Raw genomic sequence first — 21,080 nt, forward strand, 5'->3', positions numbered from 1 at the left:
TAATAGTTTGGGTAGACGATATTCTAGTAGCTTCAAATAGTACAGACAGTTTAACACAGGTGAAGAGAAATCTTGGAGACAGTTTCAAATGAAAGACCTAGGTGTGTTGTCGTGGTTTTTAGGAATAGAATTTAACTGTACAGAAGGCACTATTAAGATGAGTCAGACTAAATACATAGAGAAAGTCCTATCTAGATTTGTAATGCAAAACATATAGATGTACGATATCATTTCGAAAGATCTGAGATTGAGAAACATTTGTTAAATTAAAAGTAATGTATGTTCCATCGAATGATAATTTGGCTGACATATTTACGAAGCCAGTCACAGGATCAAAAATGAAAGTACTTCTGAAACGTATCCTAGCAGAGTAAACTCAATTTTTGTAAATAGTTATATTTCTATCAATGTTAATATTATATGTTTAAGTTCTATGAACACGTGTCATGATCACATGAACACTAGCAGTATAAAGTTTTGTTTCATGTAGTTGTTAAGTTAGTTGGAACTGTTCAAGTAGTTGAACTGTTGTAGTTGACTCCAGTACTTGTAAGTTGTATAAGTTTTCGTTAATAAATATTGTTATATATAAGTCCTCCACCGTCACGAAATTAGATCTGATTATAAAACAAGATAGCGGATATATCGCGATAGCCGATGTTTTTGATCGCCAATATCTTGCGAAGTAAGGAAGATAAACAAATTTTGTAAAAAGGCTCTATAAAATTGTGCTTCTTGTGGCAGGGAAGTATACTTGGCTCCATCCTGTTTATAATATACATCAACGATCTGCCAAATTGTATTGAAAATACAATGCGACAGAGCGTAACTAGGGGTTAATTTTTTTTGGCGGGGTGTGATATTCGTATATTCTGTTCCGCCCGACGGATTTCTTTTGAAGACACGTATGCGTCGGGCAGAACAGAATATATGATCGACCCCCAATTAACGTTGTAGTTACGTCCCTGTTCCTAAAATTTTCGCTGATGAAAATTTAACCGCGGCATTCAGTGGTGAAACGTTGAATGAAGCAGAACACGAAAGCGGATATTGACTCCAATAGTCAATGGAAACGTTTAAAAATGGCTTTCAGTTTAATTGTAAAAACCGAATATATTTTTATTGCTTCAAAACATAAGATAAGCCTCGTTTACACTATACTCGATTTATTGGCACGGCACGGCTAAAATGGGTACCCGTGCCCATTTCACCCGTGCCTGGCCTTTGTTTTGGTAGTCTGAGCACTAATAAAATTGGGCACGGGTAGCCATTTTAGCCGTGCCGTCCCAATAAATCAAGTGTAGTGTAAACGGGGCTATAATTTCTTCTTTTTTATTGAAGCACTTTGTACCGTCGAGGGGATGAGCCGGTCCGTTGGCCTTATAGGCATTTTAAGTTCCACCATACATGTGTGAATGGAAATATGCCATACATGAACCGACTTTTGTAGTGTTTGTATTGGATATGAAACTAAAGTTTTTGAAATTTGATTAGTTCTTTCAGATTGTCCCGCGGAAATGAGCATTTCAGACCTCAGAGTTGTTTTATTTCGAGGGAATAAAAATAGTTCAAAGGGTTACTGTTACAAATTTATATCTATTTGATATTTCCAGATAATTTTTAGTCTATATGTTTAGCCACAAGTTTCATTAATGGTAGTGCATTATTTAAGTCAAAAGCTCGGCACGAGGTAATAATCTCTTTCGGATTTAAGCCGGACCAATATCTTTCGCCCCAAACGGGTTTCCAGACCGGTTTTCTTCGCCACTATGATGATTTTCGAACCGACTTTTTAGGCTAATTTTAAAAAATCTGGGGTATCACAGCCCATCATACCCAGCCCCCTAATGTGATTGTGCGCACTCAGTTCACTCCAGTGAACTGAAATAAGACTGGAACGCTGTCTCTCTGACTTTCCCTCATTAATGAGTGAAGCCAAGATGGCGGATGATGAAGCCTTGTAGGTATGATCCAGGCCTCAGGCGCGAAAGTTTCAAAGGAAAATAAAAATTGCCGCCATTTTACTTAGGCGAAATTTACGCGCCTGAGGCCTGGATCATACCGACAAGAAAGGCTTCATGATCCGCCATCTTGGCTTCAAACTTCCAACCGAATGAGCGTTTCAGTCTTATTCGAGTTCACTCAGCTAATCTCGTTCCGCGAGCCCGCGATTCCTCGGGGAACGAGATTGTTCACTCAGCCAATCAGAGTCATTTGTTTTCTCGCAAGAGGAATCGCGGGCTCGGGAAACGAGATTGTCAGCCAATTCACTCAGCCTAGTCCCTAGGCTTCTTATACGTTCCTTAGTACACAGCCTAGTCCCAGGCCTTGTTAGCGCGCACTGCTGATAATTATATGCCGGGCAGCCCACGCTGAGAGGCCTAGCACAAAATGTTGAAACTTCAAAAATTGTCCCTGATTTTGTCTCTACAAGCAGCCTAGTCGAAAGGCCTGCTCTTATTCGTTCCTTAGTACACGCGGCGAGGCGGAACTGAGAGGCCTAGAACAAAATTTTTATTTTAGCTAAAGTGGGGACTTTTTGTCCCGACTTCAGTTCTGTATTTGGCTGAAATAAGCTACGGTAAATTAGTTATGCTGCCAGAACTTCGGCTGAATATTGATACAAACGTTGCCATGTCATTCGCCGTCAATGCTATCGACTATCGAGTAAACCCAAGTCCACGTACATGTTTGAAAGGCACGTCAACCACTTATTGTCTTCTGGATATGATCCACACCTGGTTGTGTAATTTAGAATCCCCTGAAAGATATCTTAGACTTTGCTTCCTTGATTTCGCAAAGGCGTTCGACCGTATAGGGCATAATTTATTGATATCAAAGCTGTTAGGCATAGGTGTCAGATCGTCTCTGTTACCTTGGATTATCAACTTCCTCACTAATCGCCGACATCGCGTTAAACTCGGTGGAGAAATCTCGGATTGGTTGCCAATGAAAGCAGGCGTACCCCAGGGAACTAAACTTGGACCATTTTTGTTTTTGGTCATGATAAATGACCTTGATGTAAAAACACACGAAATGGATATTTGGAAGTTTGTGGATGATATATCAACATCTGAATATGTCACAAAAGGCAGCAATTCAAAGATTCAGTCTGGTCTGGATTCAATCAATTCTTGGGCTTCGAGTAAATTTATGAAACTTAATCCCAAGAAATACAAAGAACTACGTGTTTGCTTCATTAGGAGAACTCCCGAATTATCACCATTAATGATTGACGGTCATTTGATCGATGTTGTGCGGTCTCATAAAGTACTTGGTCTGGTTATTCAAAGTGATCTTTAAATGGAATGAACATAGAGAGTCAGTCGTATCCAAGGCTTCTAAACGTTTATATATCATCCGCTCTTTACGACGAGGTGGCGTTCCCGCGGAGGATTTACTAAGTATATATTTTGCCCTGATACGATCTGTTCTGGAGTACTGTTGCGTTGTATGGCACCACTCTTTACCTTTATACCTTGCTGAAGAGTTAGAGCGAGTACAAAAACGAGCTCTGAGAATTATCTTACCGGGCTATTCTTATAAGGAAGCCCTAGCACGCCTTGGGTGTTCCAGATTGGATGAAAGACGAGAGCAACTTTGCCTTGATACAATGAAAAGTATAGAAGAAGGAGGACCTTTGACAAAATATGTTCCATTGACCAGGGCTTGTACAAATGATTATGAACTTAGAAACTCGAACACATTAACAACAATAAAATGTCAAACAGCAAGATACCGCCGTAGTTTCTTTCCTAGTACAGTAGTTTTATTGAATAACAGTAAATAACTTCATGTGTAATATTTTAACATGAGTATCGTTGTAGTAGTGCAATAAGATTTTAAACTTAGATTTGACTTAACTTTTTAATGTGTAAATATACTGTAAATAATAGCTTAACTTTTTTATGTGTAAATATACTGTAAATAAATGCTACTTCCATAATTTTTGTAAATGCACCAGAATTTAATTAATTGCGAAGATGCATGTGTATTTTAAACCATTAATAATAATAATTAATAATAATAATAATAATAATGTTTATGATTATAATAAGCTTCAATCCGCCAATTTCAATTATTCTCGCTTCTTTTATAACGGTTATCTCTTGTAAATTGCAAACATTTACTTTGTAATAACAATTCTAATTTCTATAGTTCTTTCTAGAGCAGAACTATATATTGCATGTTATGGATCATGCCCTGTGTCTTACTGAAAGCAAAGAGAAGCTTTGTACCAAGCGTCCTGGCCGCGCTGGTCCGTCCTCCAACGTCTTCAGGGGCCAGATTGCCCGCTGCGATTGTCTTTCAGAATTGGCTGGATATTATTAAAGGTTGTAGGACTGAAGCTGGGAAATCTAGAATGATGTAAAAAAAATCAATAAATTGGGTCCCATGGCCAGTAGCAGTTGCATGTTGGCTCGAAAATTTGAAGGTGGGCCAGCCTTAGTTTCGGCACCCCATATCAATCATGCGTCCCCGCACCCTTTTGCTAGATCACCCCCCTTGTTAGAGAGTTCGTGGAAGTGCACAGATCGAGTGCTGTAGACGCGAGTGGCCTAGAGGAGCTTGGGTAATGGCAAGTTTCAAGAACGATAAAATAGATCAATGAACACATATCGCTTTATATTCAGGGGCGTCCATCCAATAAATATCCATGGGGGAGGTTGTCCAAAGTCGCACTGACTTTGCAATGTTTTTATTTGGTATGGAAAGTCTAGTATTGGGCGTATATTACATTACGATATTAAGAGCTGTCTATTACAATAAAAATTGCCCGATTCGGTGAACGGAAGAAAGCACAGCGTTCGTTTTCTTGCAACAGTCCCATGGCTTAGATTATGCTTAGGGGTATAGCCTCACGTGGCGCCGAGCGAGAAACTTTTTGAAATTTGAGCATCTCATGGTCTTATTACGGCCTTTTTCATGAAAATTTTTACCTACAAACTACATTTAAAGAATAAGTTAAATTTCGAAGCATTTTGTTTGGTTTATTTTTACGGGGGTAAAAGTAGTAGAGGGTAACTCAAAAAGCAGACCGTGAAAAATTTATCTGATGAACATATTTCCTTACATTTGAAGTTATAGTATGTTAGCTACAAGTTTCATTAACCAACAGTGGTTACGATACATATTCGATACAAAATAACGTCATTCGTATTTAAGACGGCCGACATTTTTCGTCCCAAACGGGTTTCCGGACCGACATTTTTCGTCGCATACAGGGTTTTGGACTGACTTTTTGCACTAATTTCCCTAGAGCTTGAGGAGTGTCAATCCTCCCGCACCCACCCGCTAATGTGCGCCGGTGGCTTTATTGCTTCAAAATTCAACGCCAGTTTTTCAATGTAAAACACTAATCATTCTTGGTGATTTTGGCGCCACTCTTAAAATCTCGCAGGGGCCTCCTGTCCCCTTTCCCCTGCCACCACGCCCCTGCCCGGTAGACAACATTTGTGATCTATCTCAAAGCGTTAATGAATCTACTGATTATAATCTTAGGGGCTCCTCTACCTGAGTTCATGTTCCAATGCCAAAAAAATTACAATTCCTAACCAAAATTTGTCTTTGGCGCATTGTATGACAGTACTAGTGAAAGAGACGGCAGAACATATCTTAATTTCAATAAAAATTATTAAAATTGGCAATTCAAACGGCAAGGCAATTCAAAAATGTGACCGCAGTCCATATACTGTATAGTCTATATTCCCGGGGCCGGTTGCATGAAGCCAGTTTAGCAGTTAAACGGTGGATAAGTCAAAATTAAAGAACACTCTTACATCTGTCTTGAATGAGTTAACTTGAATATCATGCACTAAATATGTAGTTGTAAACAGTATCTTTGCATTAAGGTTAAAAACATTTAGTTCGCTTGTTGAGTAAAACGATAGACTTGCTTTCTATTTTGAACTTAACCACCGTTTAACCTAAACGGGCTTGATACAACCGGACCCCGGTTTGTGCGCACAGAACATGTGAGCAGCGTGGAAGAAAATAATTTTTACACTTAGAATTTGACGTTTTACTTGTTTACACTATAAATTCGTGTATTTGGGGAGACAAAGTTCTTTAAGTTTGCTGCCCGCATAGCGAGCGACCCTGGTGGAGCGAGAAAGCCAGCAGATCCTAATTTATATTGTGAGTAAAAGTAAAATATTTCCGAGACGCATTGTATTAGGGTGATTTTTTGAAAATTTTGAAAAAATTGATAAAAATGGCAATTTTCCACTACTTCCTAATAACGGATTGTCATCAAATTTTTCACTTTACAAAAGTTAACGTTTATTTCTTATATAGCAAGAAGGAAAATGAAGATAAATAGTATATTTTCGAGATCACTAAATTTGTGAAAGTAGCAGTGAAACTCCTTTTCCACTTCCGATTTTTTGCGATAGCATTTAAATATGTCCGCACATCATATATGTTCAATTAAGCCTGTTTCCGCATATTAAAACGATCTGGTGTCTCATTTTTCGACCTAACACGTATTTTCTGCTCAGTCATCCGACTTATTTTGGAATATGGATGCCAATTTAAGAATTATTCTTTAACGGAAAAACAGTCCAATCAAATGGAGCAAATTCAAAAAAGCAACTAAAACCATCTTATCCGATCAGATATCTTATGACCTAAGGTTAAAAAGACTAAAATTGAATACATTGGTAAGAGCTATGTTATAAATTATACCAATCGATCACTCAAAATAAAAACAATAAACTAAATAGCCTATTGCTGCAACCCAAATAGTAGGCTTATTGACTACGGAACCCAAGAGAATTTCCAATTTTTTAAGCGAAAACGGACAGATTTGCTTAATCATTTATATGTTAAACTATTTTATAGTACTCCTTAGTTGTGGTTCACCCACTTATACGAAAAGTATCAAATATTTATTATAAATTATTGTAGCACTTATGATGGTAATCTTACAAATTTGTAAATATAATTATTCTTAATCATGATTCATGTACATGTATATAGTCCACTCGATGTAAAATCAGGTTCTTTATGTTGTGTCTTAACAGCATACAAGTTTGTTCTTTAATTAAACACCTTAATAAACACCTTCATAGGGCTGTTTCCCACCAGGCAGAATTTTGCTCGCGGAGCGGAATTTTTCATTGTCAGGAGGCTTTCATGCAAAACTGATGCGAGAAAACTCCGCAAAGAAAAATTCCGCTTCGCGCGCAAAGTTCCGCCAAGTCAAGGTGTACACAGAGGGCAGGGAGGCAGTGGGGGGGACAATTGCACCCTAAAAATTTCGAGAAACAAAAATTCGGGCAATGGTGACAGTACAGCAACGGGGAGCTAAAATTTGTAATATATATCACATATGTGTATTCTATTTGGCCATTCTTGTTACACTTTCTTGAAAGCACATCCGGCGCTTTGCCAAATTTATTGTTACAAATTTGGTAAGAGTTAAAATTCTTTCGGGCACACTGCATAATTCAAAAATTCGGGCGATTTTTTTGCCCCCAAACGAAGTTACGCCCGTACGCCTATGCGCCTAGTGGAAAACAGGCTTTTAAGCTCATCTAATGATAATAATAATTCAATCCACTTGTAATGCTGGCGAAACCAGGATTTTTTTTTATACCAACCGTACTTTATAATTGGCATCGGTCGAGTACCGATACCAATTTCGATAGCAAAATTTGTTAAGAATCTTGAAATCTGATAATTTCGATACCAAGATTATAATCAGAAGTTTACATTTTGAAACTCAAGCTGCAAAAAGACCGATTAACATACTGAGTCATCTGAAATTTATAGTATAACGAAACGTCGATAATTGTTCTTTTTCCCTTTGTTCACGATTTGTCGAATTTGATTCAGTAGTTTTCCAAAAAAAAAACCATTTTAGAAAAATATAAAATATTCCAATCAACGTTTGCCCAGAAAAAGGGGACAAGTGTCAAACGAAACCAGGTCAGTAATCGACACCGATGCCATGCTCGATAGTATCGTTGGCATCGAATACTAAGTGTTCGGTTGGGTATCGTCTAGCACTAGTTTTACGTGTTAACTTCGAACTGGCGGCTAAATAGTCCAAATATATTTGTTGCCGTGATTGTGGCGATCGGCAGCCAGAGCCGGAGCCATAAACCAGAGCCAACCAATAGGCAACAAGAGCCGGGCAATGAACCGGGAAGTCTCATTGGGTACGTCTGCAACCAATGAAGCGACAATTTGAGCCAGCCATTACCTACTGCCATCACTATTATATATCCATAAAAATCCATAAAGTTCACTGTGCCATCCTTGTCCCCAGGTTTCGGCCGCGGCGCCGGCGGCAATTCCTCGCGGCTTGAAGAATAAAATGGCGGTTGTCTTTCTTCAGCATGCAAATGTCAAATGTAAAGAAATTTTTCCAGCAGTCAATTTGGTATATATTAAAGCCGAAATTCTCAACTTTTGCTTTAGTTGCTGGTTTGTCAGGTATGTTGTTATTTCTTGGTTATTGAATAGTTTACAAGTATAAAATCTGACTTAAATATTTGCATATTTGTTATTTGAATATTCATGAAGTTATGATATTATTTATCTGAAAAACCCCGCTAAATAGGTGAGAATGTTTTTATACCACAGAAAACGACTTTAATATTAGGTTTTGCCCGTTCAATTTTGTGGTGATAAATTGTAGCGTTACTTCTAAAGTCTAAACAACTTTACTTTATGCTTTATTATCTGGTATAAATAATTCGATTTTTTAAGTCACCTTTCATGTGTCTGAACTCTATATTACTTAGGGATGCTACAAGTTTGTTCAAAAGGAATATTCTTAAACCCAGCATACTAATTTAAACTAATGTACAGGTTAGAATGATGCCAAAATGTTCATTGCAGCATTTAGGAGCACAATGCATTCTGCATAGGTTAAGCAAATTTTTAAGTTTCAAGCTTGATTTGGTCAAGATGTTCACTTGTTACAAAAAGATTGCTCAGCTGTTCAGTTGGTTTATTCAGATGAAGTAGCTAAACATTTTTTGGAGGAGAACATGTTTTCGGATGGCGACTTAATTTGCTTTCAGTTAATTTATGTGGTTGATCAACCCCAAATAATTACCTGATTTTACCAAATAAGTTACCCTAGATTCTAGATTCTCATTATCTACATGGAAGAAGGGAGCTAAAGGATGTTCTTAAGAAATAAATAAATGTTTCAACACAAGATGCTGGTTTAAACTGATAGATTGAATAGAATACCAACTCACTGTATAGATGTATACTTGTTTTATAAATCAAAAGAGCACTAATTTTTGGGTGCATTAATTCTGCATGGTGTCCCTACTTTGTACGTTACATTCTTTTTTCCACCAGCTTTTTAAACCATTTTCTCTGTCATCACTACTTTTTACCACTATCTTGGAATTTGTGAGTCTTCAAATAAAACTAATGATGGAAGGATTACAACCAACTGTTAACATTTGCGAGCTGGAACATAGGTTCCACATATCAGAAATTCAAAGGAAGACGTACCCAAAATGACTTATATAAATATTCAAATTTTGCCATGTGATTGCAGTTAATCCTGTCCTTGCCTATAAAAAAGTTACACATGAAGAGATTTTCAATTGTTCAGCTTTGTTGCATGCACTTGTGGTTGGTTTGTGCAGGAAATTGTTTGGTTAATAAGACACTACAGTATGATAAAACATTTTTTTAGGTCACCTGATTAAATGACTCTTAAATACAAAAAGCTACTGTAGTTAATGTTTACTTTGCAAATGCAGCCAAGCTGCAAAGTCCTGATATGATATACTGTATTTTCTCAAGGATAATATTGACATGTTCCCATTCATTAACTATCAATCCCATGTTTCCTCTTAGCTAGGCCTTTTCAGAAAATAATGGGCTCTAGTCAAGGTCTAGTCATAATGTTGGTTACCCATATGCACAATTTATGGCTGATTCAACAAGGGTTAGGGCATGGAAAATGTTAATCAGCAAACTCTTATTTTTCTGGAAAGTTCAATTGCTTAAACTGTGTGATATGCTTTCTTGTAAAAGGCCCAAGATCTGATTGTAATAGCACCTACATTTAATAATAAAATCATTGAAAAGCATTAATATTGTTAATCAGCAAAATTATTTCTCTGTTTTCTAGATTGACTGTTATACAACATGTTCATACCTCTACAGCAAAATTGGTAAGTTATAAATTTTCTTCTGTGTGCAAGACGAATTTTTGTATCAGTAGTATGCAGAAAGATGTAGATGTTTATCAGTTTATCTGTGTATTAAAACATTTTTTATTTTTGTCTCATCATGTGTTAACTAAGTTTAACTAAGTTTAAGTTTAATATAGTTTATATAGTTTCATGGACACTTTTAAATTTAATACAGCATAGGCAATGTAGCTATTTGCCATTTAAGATGGAATAATATCTATTTTACTCCAAATGTCTTTTTTGCTGCGATTTTATGCAATTTTCTTGCAACTTGCAATGCAATTATAATTTTGAGGGATGTTAATTTTGTAAGGAGTGTTCGAAATGTTAAAAAAATGTTAGAGATTCTAAGCAGATCCTAAGAAATTTTTGTAATTGACAACTTTAGATGCCTCAGTTTCCTTAAATTTCCTTACATTGCAAATATAAAGTGTTGGAAAGGAAAGTTAAATGTTCAGGCTTGCTTGTCCCTTCACAACAGTTCCTTAATTATAGCAGCTTATATTTAACAATTAGACAACGAGTCCGAGTTGTCTATGAGCGAATAGTTGACGAAGGTGAAACCTAAGTTGACTATTCGCCCATAGACAACGAAGGCGAATTGTCTAATTATCTTAGTATACACCCTCTACCTAGATAATTTTATATTAATTTCGAGAAAATAATCGATACACTGCAATTACACCGAAAAATATTTAATTCAATTTTATACGGTCCCGCAAGCGAATTTTTCCCAAACTTTCACCATCACGAATAGACAATGGTTGAGTAGCCAATCAGAATGTAGGATTTGTAATAGACAATAGTCAGGTGTATACTAATTTCGGATAGTAAACGGAGCCAGCAGACCTAATTGATCAAATTGATCAGACTGCAACACCGGCGGAGTGCTTTGTTACAGGAAGCATTTTGACGAAGTCCGTTAATTTACCTAAATCATACTAGAAAACATCGTTTTCAGTATCCCATGGTATTCCCAGGATATTAACCGATAAATGTTCAACTTCTGCTGTTGATATGTTACTTCTTGATCGTTATGTTCTGCAGTGTTTGGAAAGCATTCGCAAGTTAAATGATGGTCGGTTCCAAACAACAAACCTGTTGCTCGCTAATTTCAACCTATTCAATACCACACTCGTTCTCGAGGGGTTCCACGATCTGTGGTAACACCTCTTCACACGCTTTTGTATGTTGTTTCCTTCTGTACGAAGCCCGAATCCACCGTCTGTGATTATTTCTTTTGACATATCGTAAATTTGATTGTTTGATCATCCGCCAAGGTAATTTATGCTGTATGATGGTATAGATACTTCAATCAGGATCCATCAAACAGAACTCACACTTTCGTTGTTTGTAATTAATGCGCCGATTTATCAGATCCTGATCTTTTGCAGTTCAGTCATCAATAACTCGCAAATGTTGCTGTTGCTTGAAGACATTCAGAATATTCTTTCATAAGTTCGGTCCTTCAACGGATTATGCGTGTGTCGTAGTCTACTCATACACAGGATGAATACTCACTCGCGATCGGTCCCTTCAATGAAGAAAACGAGGATTTGAACTTGTCAAATCGTTGTAAGTTTTTTGTTTTATGAACTGCATTTTCGAAAGCCCCACAAAATGTACGATTAATTCGTAACAACACCTTGAAGTTTATACAAAGGCAGTTTCGAGGTCGAAAAGAACAGCGTTTTTCTTAGAATCGAATTTGCGATGAATTTGTTGGCAATTGGCTGGTACATATACGTCTTCACATCCTCAGTCAGTTCTTATTTACTCGCTAAAGTCTACTTGATGACTCTCTTGTGCTATTTCTTTCAATCAATTTTTTTCTCAGTTATTTTACCCAAGTTTTTGAGATTCTGTAATTTGGCACTCAATGTTGTTAACTCCACACAAATTGTTTCTTTGCTAAGTCGTCCCCGTTTTGTAACTCCATGCATGATTTCTAGATCGAATTGGGCACCATGCAATAGAACTTTATACACAAAAAAAGAAAAATTCAAAAGAACACAAACAAAAATTAGGCAAATTAAAATCCTAGATGTACAGTGTACTACACAGGCTTTTCAAAAGTCATACTGTAGGTTCGATAAATGTTGTTCGTCAAAAGACCACCATGTTTTCACTGTGGAATGTTCCTACCTAAACTACTGTTCTTTTCACAAGTAGCTAATTCCTTTCACTTTTTTTATTAATTAGTATAGGTATTAACGAGATTTTTGCTCCAACAATTTGTGATTAAATAGGAATGATGTTTGAAAATTTTTCCAAAATTGGACGTGCCATCGACACGGTAGCTATCGATCACCATGCAAACATATACTATACACTGTTATACTTTAACTAAGTATTAGCTTTTTATCCTATTCGGATCGACTTAAAAGTATATAAATAGAATGAGCAACGCATGAGCAACTTAAAATATAATTCAATAATGCAATATCGCGGCGAACGTAACTTAAGTACTCTGAGTATACTGCGGGTTTCATGAGGAGAAGTGAAAATCATGTTGCGACAGACGTCTTGTTGGCTCATGCATTAATGCATCGGGAGGGCACTAAAACTTTGGATCCATGGATCCCTAGAATATATGTCTGAGCTCTCATCTTTTAAAAGGAGGTAATTTTGCTCCTTATGAATTACGAATAGTCTGCCTAGCAAAATTCTTGACTGATTCTGTTTTAGAAGACACGGTACAGTTTTAAAAAGTGCGACGGAGCCCTCATTGCTGCAACTGTAGGCTTAAAAGGTTAAATGACTTTTAAGCACAAAAATGCAAGCATATGCTCACTTTGCCCATAAAGCCAAGCACGTAGGCCTAGCTGAGTTTCTGACATGGGCATATTTATTTTTCCTATGGAAAAAATAATCGTTTAACACAATTCTTTGTTTCCTAGACTGACTGTGTCACAGTACATTCCTAGTACTGCAAATCATTTTGGTAAGTTATTTTTTCTGTTTGTGTCTTTAACTTTTAGTTTATGTCTTTTTATAGTGATATACAGTAGGGATGATGTGTTAATGACATTAGATAATTTTCAATTTCAATGTCTCACTATGGTGGAATGTTTTTATGCTTAATAAACTTTTTTGTATCAATAGTGGGATAGTATATGTTCAGTATGGCAGGGTGTTTTTCATTCTTAGTTGACTATTTTGTATATCAGTAGAGGGATAGGATGTTCTTTAGGCAGGGTGGATCTTTCTCATTTTTTTTACTTTATCTTTGCATCAGTTATGAGATGGGATTATTAGCGTTGAATGATTATTGATCAGAATTTATTGAAGTCCCCACAAGAGATTACCCATGTTTAGTACACACATTCACACAATGAGTCACAATGTGTGCAGTATGCAGTCCTATTGGGAGGACTTGTACAAGAAGTCTCACACTGTGGGGAGACTGCTAGCTCAGGTCTCTTAATGATTTGTGTCACCATAGTATTGCTGGCTGAAGTTGATCTTTTTCAAGTTTATCTTGTCATCGGTAGAATAATGGGATGTTTTTCCGGGTGGTATTAGTAGCTGGGGATGCATGTGATTTCTTCACTATATCTCTGTATATGGGGGGGGGTTGCAGTTCAGCATGGTGGGTTGTCAAATCTTTGTCAATTTTATCTTCATATCAGTAATGGGATATGATGAAACGTTTCTCTTTCGTAATTGACTCGCTTTTGCAGCAGGATACAGTAGGGTGTTCATCATCCATTCTCAGTTGACCTTTTCATCAGTAGCTGAAAGGAATGTTTATCAGGGCGAGATTTGTTGACCCCATACTGTGAATACTAAGTTGGCTCTGATTTTTAGTACACATGTTTTTTGAAACCTTCTTTGAAACCTCGCAACTGACAATATTTTTGCATCAGTACTTCTTACATTAATAGCGGTAGTGATATGTTCATCATGGTGGGACATTTAACTCTAAGTTAACAATATTTTGTATATATTTTGCATAGAGCTTAAAACAATTCTCTTTTCCTAGTTTGCAATTGACTGTTTCATGCACAGAATGTTCATACTTCCACTGCAAAGAGTTGATTGGTGGTGAGATTATTTTTTTGTATGCTTGTTGTTACTCTAGGATATTTTTCACTCTTAGTTCACTATATCATTCTATCAATATCTAGACAGCATGTTTACCAGATTGGAATATTTTCAATTTTTTGTGGTATCAGTAGTGGATATGATATTTTATATTTATCATGATGGGATGCTCTGTATGCATCAGTAGTAGGATGTTTATCGGGGCAGGATTAGTTGATTTGCAGTATCCAAGCATAATAATGAGTTGGCTGTAATTCTATTTAGTTATTGGGAGGGAATGTTTATTACAGTGGGTTGTTTTTCATTATTATTTGACTTTGTATCAATACCGTGACGGCATGTTTATTAGAATGGAATGACTTTTATTTTTAGATGATTTACTGTAATGTTTGCATCAGCTGCAGTGGTAGGGGATGTTTACTAGGGTGGAACTGATTTGTTGACTGTATCTATGTATATTATGATTTGGCTCTAATTTTGTATCAGTGGAAAGGAATGTTTATCAAAATTCAAATTTCTTTAGTCCCCACAATGCAATTACGTAAGTTCACTAAACACGCAGTGTAAAAAATGGAGCATTGTGAGGACTTGTGCAAGAACTTTAACATTGTGGGGACTTACATACACTCAGGTCCCCATAAAGTCATTCCTACAAGGTTTCAACATATTTTTCAAAACAACAGCATAGGTGGCTTATTAGAGTGGGTTTTTTCATCAATATAGTTTTATTAATGGCTTTTATTAAATGGAGTAGCAGAGTGGCATTTTTATACCAAGGTGGGATTTGTTGACAATATTCCTGTATGCTGAGTTGGCTCCAGTTTTGAATTAGTGGTGGGATTTGTTTACTGTATGTATCTTGTATCTAGGGTAAGATGTTATTCATTCATAGGTGGCATTATCTTTGCATCAGTGATTTGAGGAGATGCTTATAAGCTAGGGTTAAATTTGCTGACAATCTGTATGTCTATACTACATTGGCTCTTATTTTGCATCATTAGCGGGAATGGACATTGATCAAGATAGATGAAATTTGTTCACTCGATAATATCTTTGTGTGTTTCCAATTTTTATCACAGGCGAAATGTAATTTGTTGACTACATAAAGCTCTTTGTATATTAATATAGTGAGTTGACTTCAACTGGGAAGTTTTCTATTAATAGTTGATGTTATAATTGTATTGGTAGTAGCTCAGGTTAAATATTCCATCAAGTATCATCATGTAAAAGTGTGTAAAGCAATGTGAGGACTTGTGCAAGAATTCTCACATTGAGGGGACTTACATTTTTAATGATTTGTGTCAGCATAGTATTGGTGGTTCAGTTTAATCTTTCCATCAAGAATAGAATGGAATTTTTATCAAGGGGAATGTTCTTCATGGGATTTGTTGACTTTCTGCATAATACATAATTCTAATTTTGTCTCACTAGTGGGAATTAAGAGATGTTCGTCAGGGGTGTGGGATTTCATTAATAGTTGACTTTATCTTTGAATCATAGCTGCAGCTGGGGATGTTTATCATTCTTAGTTCACTTTATCTCTGTATCAAAACATTTTTAATGTTTTGTCTCATCATAGTATCAGTGATGTGTTTAATTAAGTTTAAGTTTAATAGTTTATATAGTTTTACGGAAACTTTTAAATTTAATACAGCATAGGCAATATATTTGCTATTTATGATTGAATAATATCTATTTTACTCCTAAAGTCTTTTTTGCTGCGATATTTTTTTTAGTATGGAACATGTGAGAAATCCCTTTGACGTACACTAACACATAAAAGACCACTATTAAGCAAACGTTGACGGAAAGATTTTTAATGATGCATTTGGTAAGTTTATTTTATTTTAATTAATAAACTCTACATTGTCACTGCTGTTACACTATGCAATTTTCTCGCAACTTTCAATGCAATTATAATTTTGAGGGATGTTTAATTTGTAAGAGTGTTCGAAATGTTAAAAAAACGTTAGCAGATCAAACGTCAGCGGATTTTATTTTCACTCTTCTTTCTGTCGCGGATTCTTGAACTTCAGCATGCGCTTTCTCTACAGTTGCAGTTTATATTGTCTTCAATCAAGACAGTTATACTTTTGGGTGCGATTGGTAACTCGATGATGGTATTAGGTCATCTTTTTGGCTATACAGACTTTAGCTGCTCTAATCAAGGGATGGTATTAAACAACTCCAGTTTCACAAACTTTTAGGGCACATCGCGCGATTTGTCATCTTTTAGAATCACAACATCCCAAACGATCTGTTGGATACTTTTAACGGTTCTCTTAATCTGCAGATCTTTTTTCGCCATTGATTCATAAATTGATTTACTGTCGTTTGATGTGGTGGTAATAGTAGCTACCAATTTGTACGAACATATAGATTAGTGATGAGGGTGTTAACATGTTCGTCGTCGTACAAATAGGTTATAGGCGAAGTGACTTTATTCTTTTGTTTTTGAGCAATTTGTTCCAGATGGTTGCAGACTTGCAGTTAAGAGATCTCGATTAACACAGTCCGCATTTCTTTAAACAATAGTCGTGTTCGTCCTTATAGTATTTTTCTAAGACAAATTTTCGTGCTACCAATCATGCTTTTCAAAAATCTCCTTGCCAGGGCGCTTTCTCGATTATGAAAGTCCATGTAATTCTCTTGTTCATCGAATACTGTTTTGGATCTCCTCCGACCTGACGATCCTTTTCACGTCTTGAGCAGTGGATTTGACAACGACAACAGTCTTGCATATTAGCAGCCGCGCCATGCGGAAAATCTTGAAAAGCTTGCAAAAACGACTTGTATAGATAAATTAGGCACTAGCTCTAGGATCATGATCGTGTCAAAGAACAAGTCGAAAGACGGACGTGAGCCTTGGCTTTCTCTGATTCGGGTTGCCCTCGATTCGTAGCAAAAAGTGGTCCGGCGAAATCGACTCCTGTATTTGTGAATAGCGGAGTAGCTAACTCGTCAAGCTGGTGGGGTAGGGGGCAGTTTGGGGAGTATTGAAACACATCCGTTCTAATTTCTTGCACTTTCTCTTCGCCCTCTAACTATCTAATACTCTCATAAATTTTATTCAATTTCTCTGTGATTTCATTATGATAAACAACCCTATGATGATCGAAAATTACAAGATCCGTAAAGAGGTGTCTCGACGGAAGGAGTTTGGGCTGTTTCTCTGACAACGACAGAGACGATTTATCAATTTGACCACGAGAACGAATAACGTTGGCTGGGTTTCAAAACAACCCTAACTACTTGACCAACCGTAAGATATTCTTTGTTAAGATATCCCTCTTCCGCCACGTAAATGATCGATTTTATCCCAAGCATCAATGTTTAAACTGGTCCGCGGTAGGCTTCTGTGCTGTAGAAGGACACCTTATGTTGTAAATGAACTGCACACACGGTGTCACTCATAATAACTTTGTCTTGCTGCTGTAGCATTAACGTCGATCAAATCTTAACAATGTCACTTCTTGTCAATGCTCTCATAATTGAATACGGATTTGATTTCATCATTGCAGGATTTGATTTCGTCATTGCAGCATTTGCCCCGACATCTGAACCCCTAAGATCTGTATGTCCTGACACTGATGGCGATGTTTTCGAGAGGTACTTTAGGAATTCTCCTCTAGTCCACAATAGTGATTGGCCTCCCCGTTTTCTTTGTGCGGGGCAAAATTTCCACCTCTCTGACGGCGAGCTTTCGTATTTCATTTACGGGTTCTGGACGTATACGAATCAGTGCATATGTAAATACGTTTCAGGAAACATCTGCATATACAAGTTAGCCTTCTGGACTGAGCTTATCAAACGAGCCAGAACGGTGGCCCCAAGGAGTTCAAGGGGGGGGGGGGAGTTGATTAGCGTTTATTGGGCGTGACTCTGGTTTTTAAGGCTACCAAAGCGAGTTCGATTTTTCCATCTTACACAGTTTGTAAGTATCGATACATAGGGGTTTTTTGTTTGCGAGCGTCCGGTGATTTTGCAATCAAGAGATCATCCCAATTTGACCCGTCCATACATAAATCCTAAAAACATTTTTATCGGATAGTAAACGGAGCCAGCAGACCTAATTTAGTCCTGCAGATTGGTAGGAAAATTGTGGGTTTTTGGTTAAAAGCACAAAATTTTACATTTTTGCTAAACAAGACCTGTCAAAATAGATGCCATGTGGGCCCACTCATAAATTTCAATTGGGGACCATTTTTCGCATAAATTATAACTCTACATAAAAACGAAGGCTTAATCGAATTTTCACCATTTATGCTTTGTAAATGTGCGGATTCACATAATGATAGAGGAATGCTAGATATATAGTTAACACATTTAGTGTGGTTATTTTCAATATTATCGATACACTTACTAATACTGTTTTTGCATGAAAATGAAACTAAAAGATATTTACAGCTGTCAGAGAAGCAGTATTAACGCATTAGTTCTAAGTATTTCGGTTAGTTTAGAACTCAGCGTCAACATAATTGTTCACCATATGTTCAAGCCTTTATGGTTAATCTCTGTCACATTCTCCTCCACAGTAACATAATGATGTACATTGTATTCCAGCATGTACACATTTACAACGTCCTGAACATCCCTTTTCACTTTTGCATCCGCACTTGAGAAGCTCTTGACAACTTTTTGAGGCTTGAGGGGGCGTTCAAGCGTTCAATGACTGGCATTACCTCATGGTTAACGATGATGGGTAATCGCTTAGTCTTGCAAATGCTCCCGTTGCATCGCTGTGAATTCTCCATGTTTCCCAAGCAGTCTTCTTTCCCTTGCTGATGTTTGGTCGCAGCCTGTAAAAGCATGAAATGCTAGGAGTGCTCTTGACGTTTAGGGTCCCATGGAACGTGCAATCTCATGCACAGGCAAGTATCGTAAGTGCTTTCCAGCCCCAAACGCTACCCATAATTCAGACGAAGACATCAGATGAAAATGTGCGACTGCTATCACAACAACATCCGTATCAATTGTACGCACCATCACCGTTGTGAATCCTCGCTTCGATGCATCGGCGGCGTGCAACAACAATCAGCCTCTTCTTGTTGACAGGGAGATAGATCGGCAAGAACTCTTTCTGTATTGCAGATTACCATGTCTTCTTTTGTTGATATAACCTCTCCGTTCTCAGCTCCAATCGTAATTGCCTGGTCTGCAAGGTAGCTGAAAAGTTCCTTCTTGTTGTCTGCTACTCTAAGAAAGGTTTGCCAGTTTCCAGGAATTTTGCTATCAGCTTGAGCACGTCTACGTACTCCCTTACCTCGCTTCTCTCTTGTAGCGGTCTTAAGGCTGTGCTGGAAATATCTGTCCCAAATAACATCCACTCGTCTGGCGACTTGGAGTTGGCTACTCACGTATGGGATGGAAACCTTTCGACTGTATTCTTCAAAAATTCGTGATGCCCCGGGCTTTAGCATGTTAACAATAGCTGCACCATCCAATAGAACGACGTCAACAGATATTTTTACTGATTGTGCATTGCTAATCGTTTCGAGACATGGCAACAAATCTGATTTGGTTCCTGATCGCATCGTTCCAAATTGGGATAACGAAGGAGGATAACTTTGATTCTCGTGAGAGAAAAAGGTTTCCATATCTCCATCACGAACTTGACAAGAAACATAGAGACGTTAAAATAGCGCACAGTTTTGCTTGAGTGAAGCGATCTGAAGCTTGTCTTTGGACTTCTTTGTCAGGCGAATAGGAGAAGTGAAAAGTGGTAACTTGTTTTTCTTTATTGGCTTAAAGAGTGAGATTCTTTTATCAAGCCTGTCGGTAACAAATTGCTCATATTGCTCTTTACCAATAGCTTCTATTTTACGAACAGTCTCTATGACACTAGTATCCACCAAATTTCGCGTGTCTAGAACAAGTAAATCCTCGCTCTCTTCTAAGAAAGGGTTTCCCATTTCTTCAATCGAGTTGTACATATCTTTGACCTGTTTGCTAAAGGTTGACTGGACTCCTTTTACTTGCTCATGATGACGAACATCCGGTCCTTTACTTTGAAAATCTTTCAGCGATTCTACTGCAGACTCGAAATCGTTGATTATTCTTGCCAGTTCTGGACCCGAAACCATCCAGCGTAGCAATTTATTCTCATTACTAGTCAGACCAACCGCACCAATATCACCTTTGACAATCTTGTTATTCTGTTCGTGTGCTTGATCAAGGGAAATTGCAGAAAAAGCACGGCGTGTTTTGTGTACCACAAAATTTCCGCTTTCGAACTTCTTTGCGACTGTGGGAAGTTCCTTGTCCAGCGTTTCCATATCACGGATGTGAACGGGGAGCCACCTTGAATAGTGGGTATGATCTAGAGCAAAAAAAAACACGGAGCGATGGCAGTTAGGGCATCTTTGTACAATTGAAAGTTTCCTTCGCGTATGGAACGCACGAATATAAGAACTGTCAGCTGTAGTCGAAGCGTGAGCGACCAGAAGTGGAAATGTGGACTGTCGATTTCTCTACGAGCACGCCAGTTGGAAAACTCGAGCGGTTTTACCGTTATGATGTCAGAAACACTTTCATTTGCTCCTTATGAATTACGAATAGTCTGCCTAGCAAAATTCTTGACTGATTCTGTTTTAGAAGACACGGTACAGTTTTAAAAAGTGCGACGGAGCCCTCATTGCTGCAACTGTAGGCTTAAAAGGTTAAATGACTTTTAAGCACAAAAATGCAAGCATATGCTTACTTTGCCCATAAAGCCAAGCACGTAGGCCTAGCTGAGTTTCTGACATGGGCATATTTATTTTTCCTATGGAAAAAATAATCGTTTAACACAATTCTTTGTTTCCTAGACTGACTGTGTCACAGTACATTCCTACTACTGCAAATCATTTTGGTAAGTTA

The 21,080-nt window shown here is 37.4% G+C and overlaps 1 long non-coding RNA gene across 4 annotated transcripts; it reads left to right on the forward strand.

Annotated features, from left to right (window-relative positions):
- The first annotated feature begins 8,300 nt into the window (after positions 1-8,300).
- LOC114537301 lies at positions 8,301-21,072 on the forward strand. 4 transcript variants are annotated; one of them, XR_003688578.1, is made up of 8 exons: positions 8,301-8,442; positions 10,112-10,154; positions 11,570-11,750; positions 12,425-12,471; positions 13,076-13,119; positions 14,161-14,222; positions 15,959-16,053; positions 21,029-21,072. It is a non-coding gene; the product is annotated as an uncharacterized LOC114537301 (long non-coding RNA). The 4 variants fall into 4 exon arrangements; XR_003688576.1 differs by having other exon boundaries at positions 11,570-12,471; XR_003688577.1 differs by lacking the exons at positions 11,570-11,750; positions 12,425-12,471.
- The last annotated feature ends 8 nt before the right edge of the window (positions 21,073-21,080 follow it).

Source organism: Dendronephthya gigantea, unplaced genomic scaffold (genome assembly GCF_004324835.1).
Source record: "Dendronephthya gigantea isolate DGI-Jeju-01 unplaced genomic scaffold, DenGig_1.0 000156F, whole genome shotgun sequence".
Taxonomy (NCBI): Eukaryota; Metazoa; Cnidaria; class Anthozoa; order Malacalcyonacea; family Nephtheidae; genus Dendronephthya; species Dendronephthya gigantea.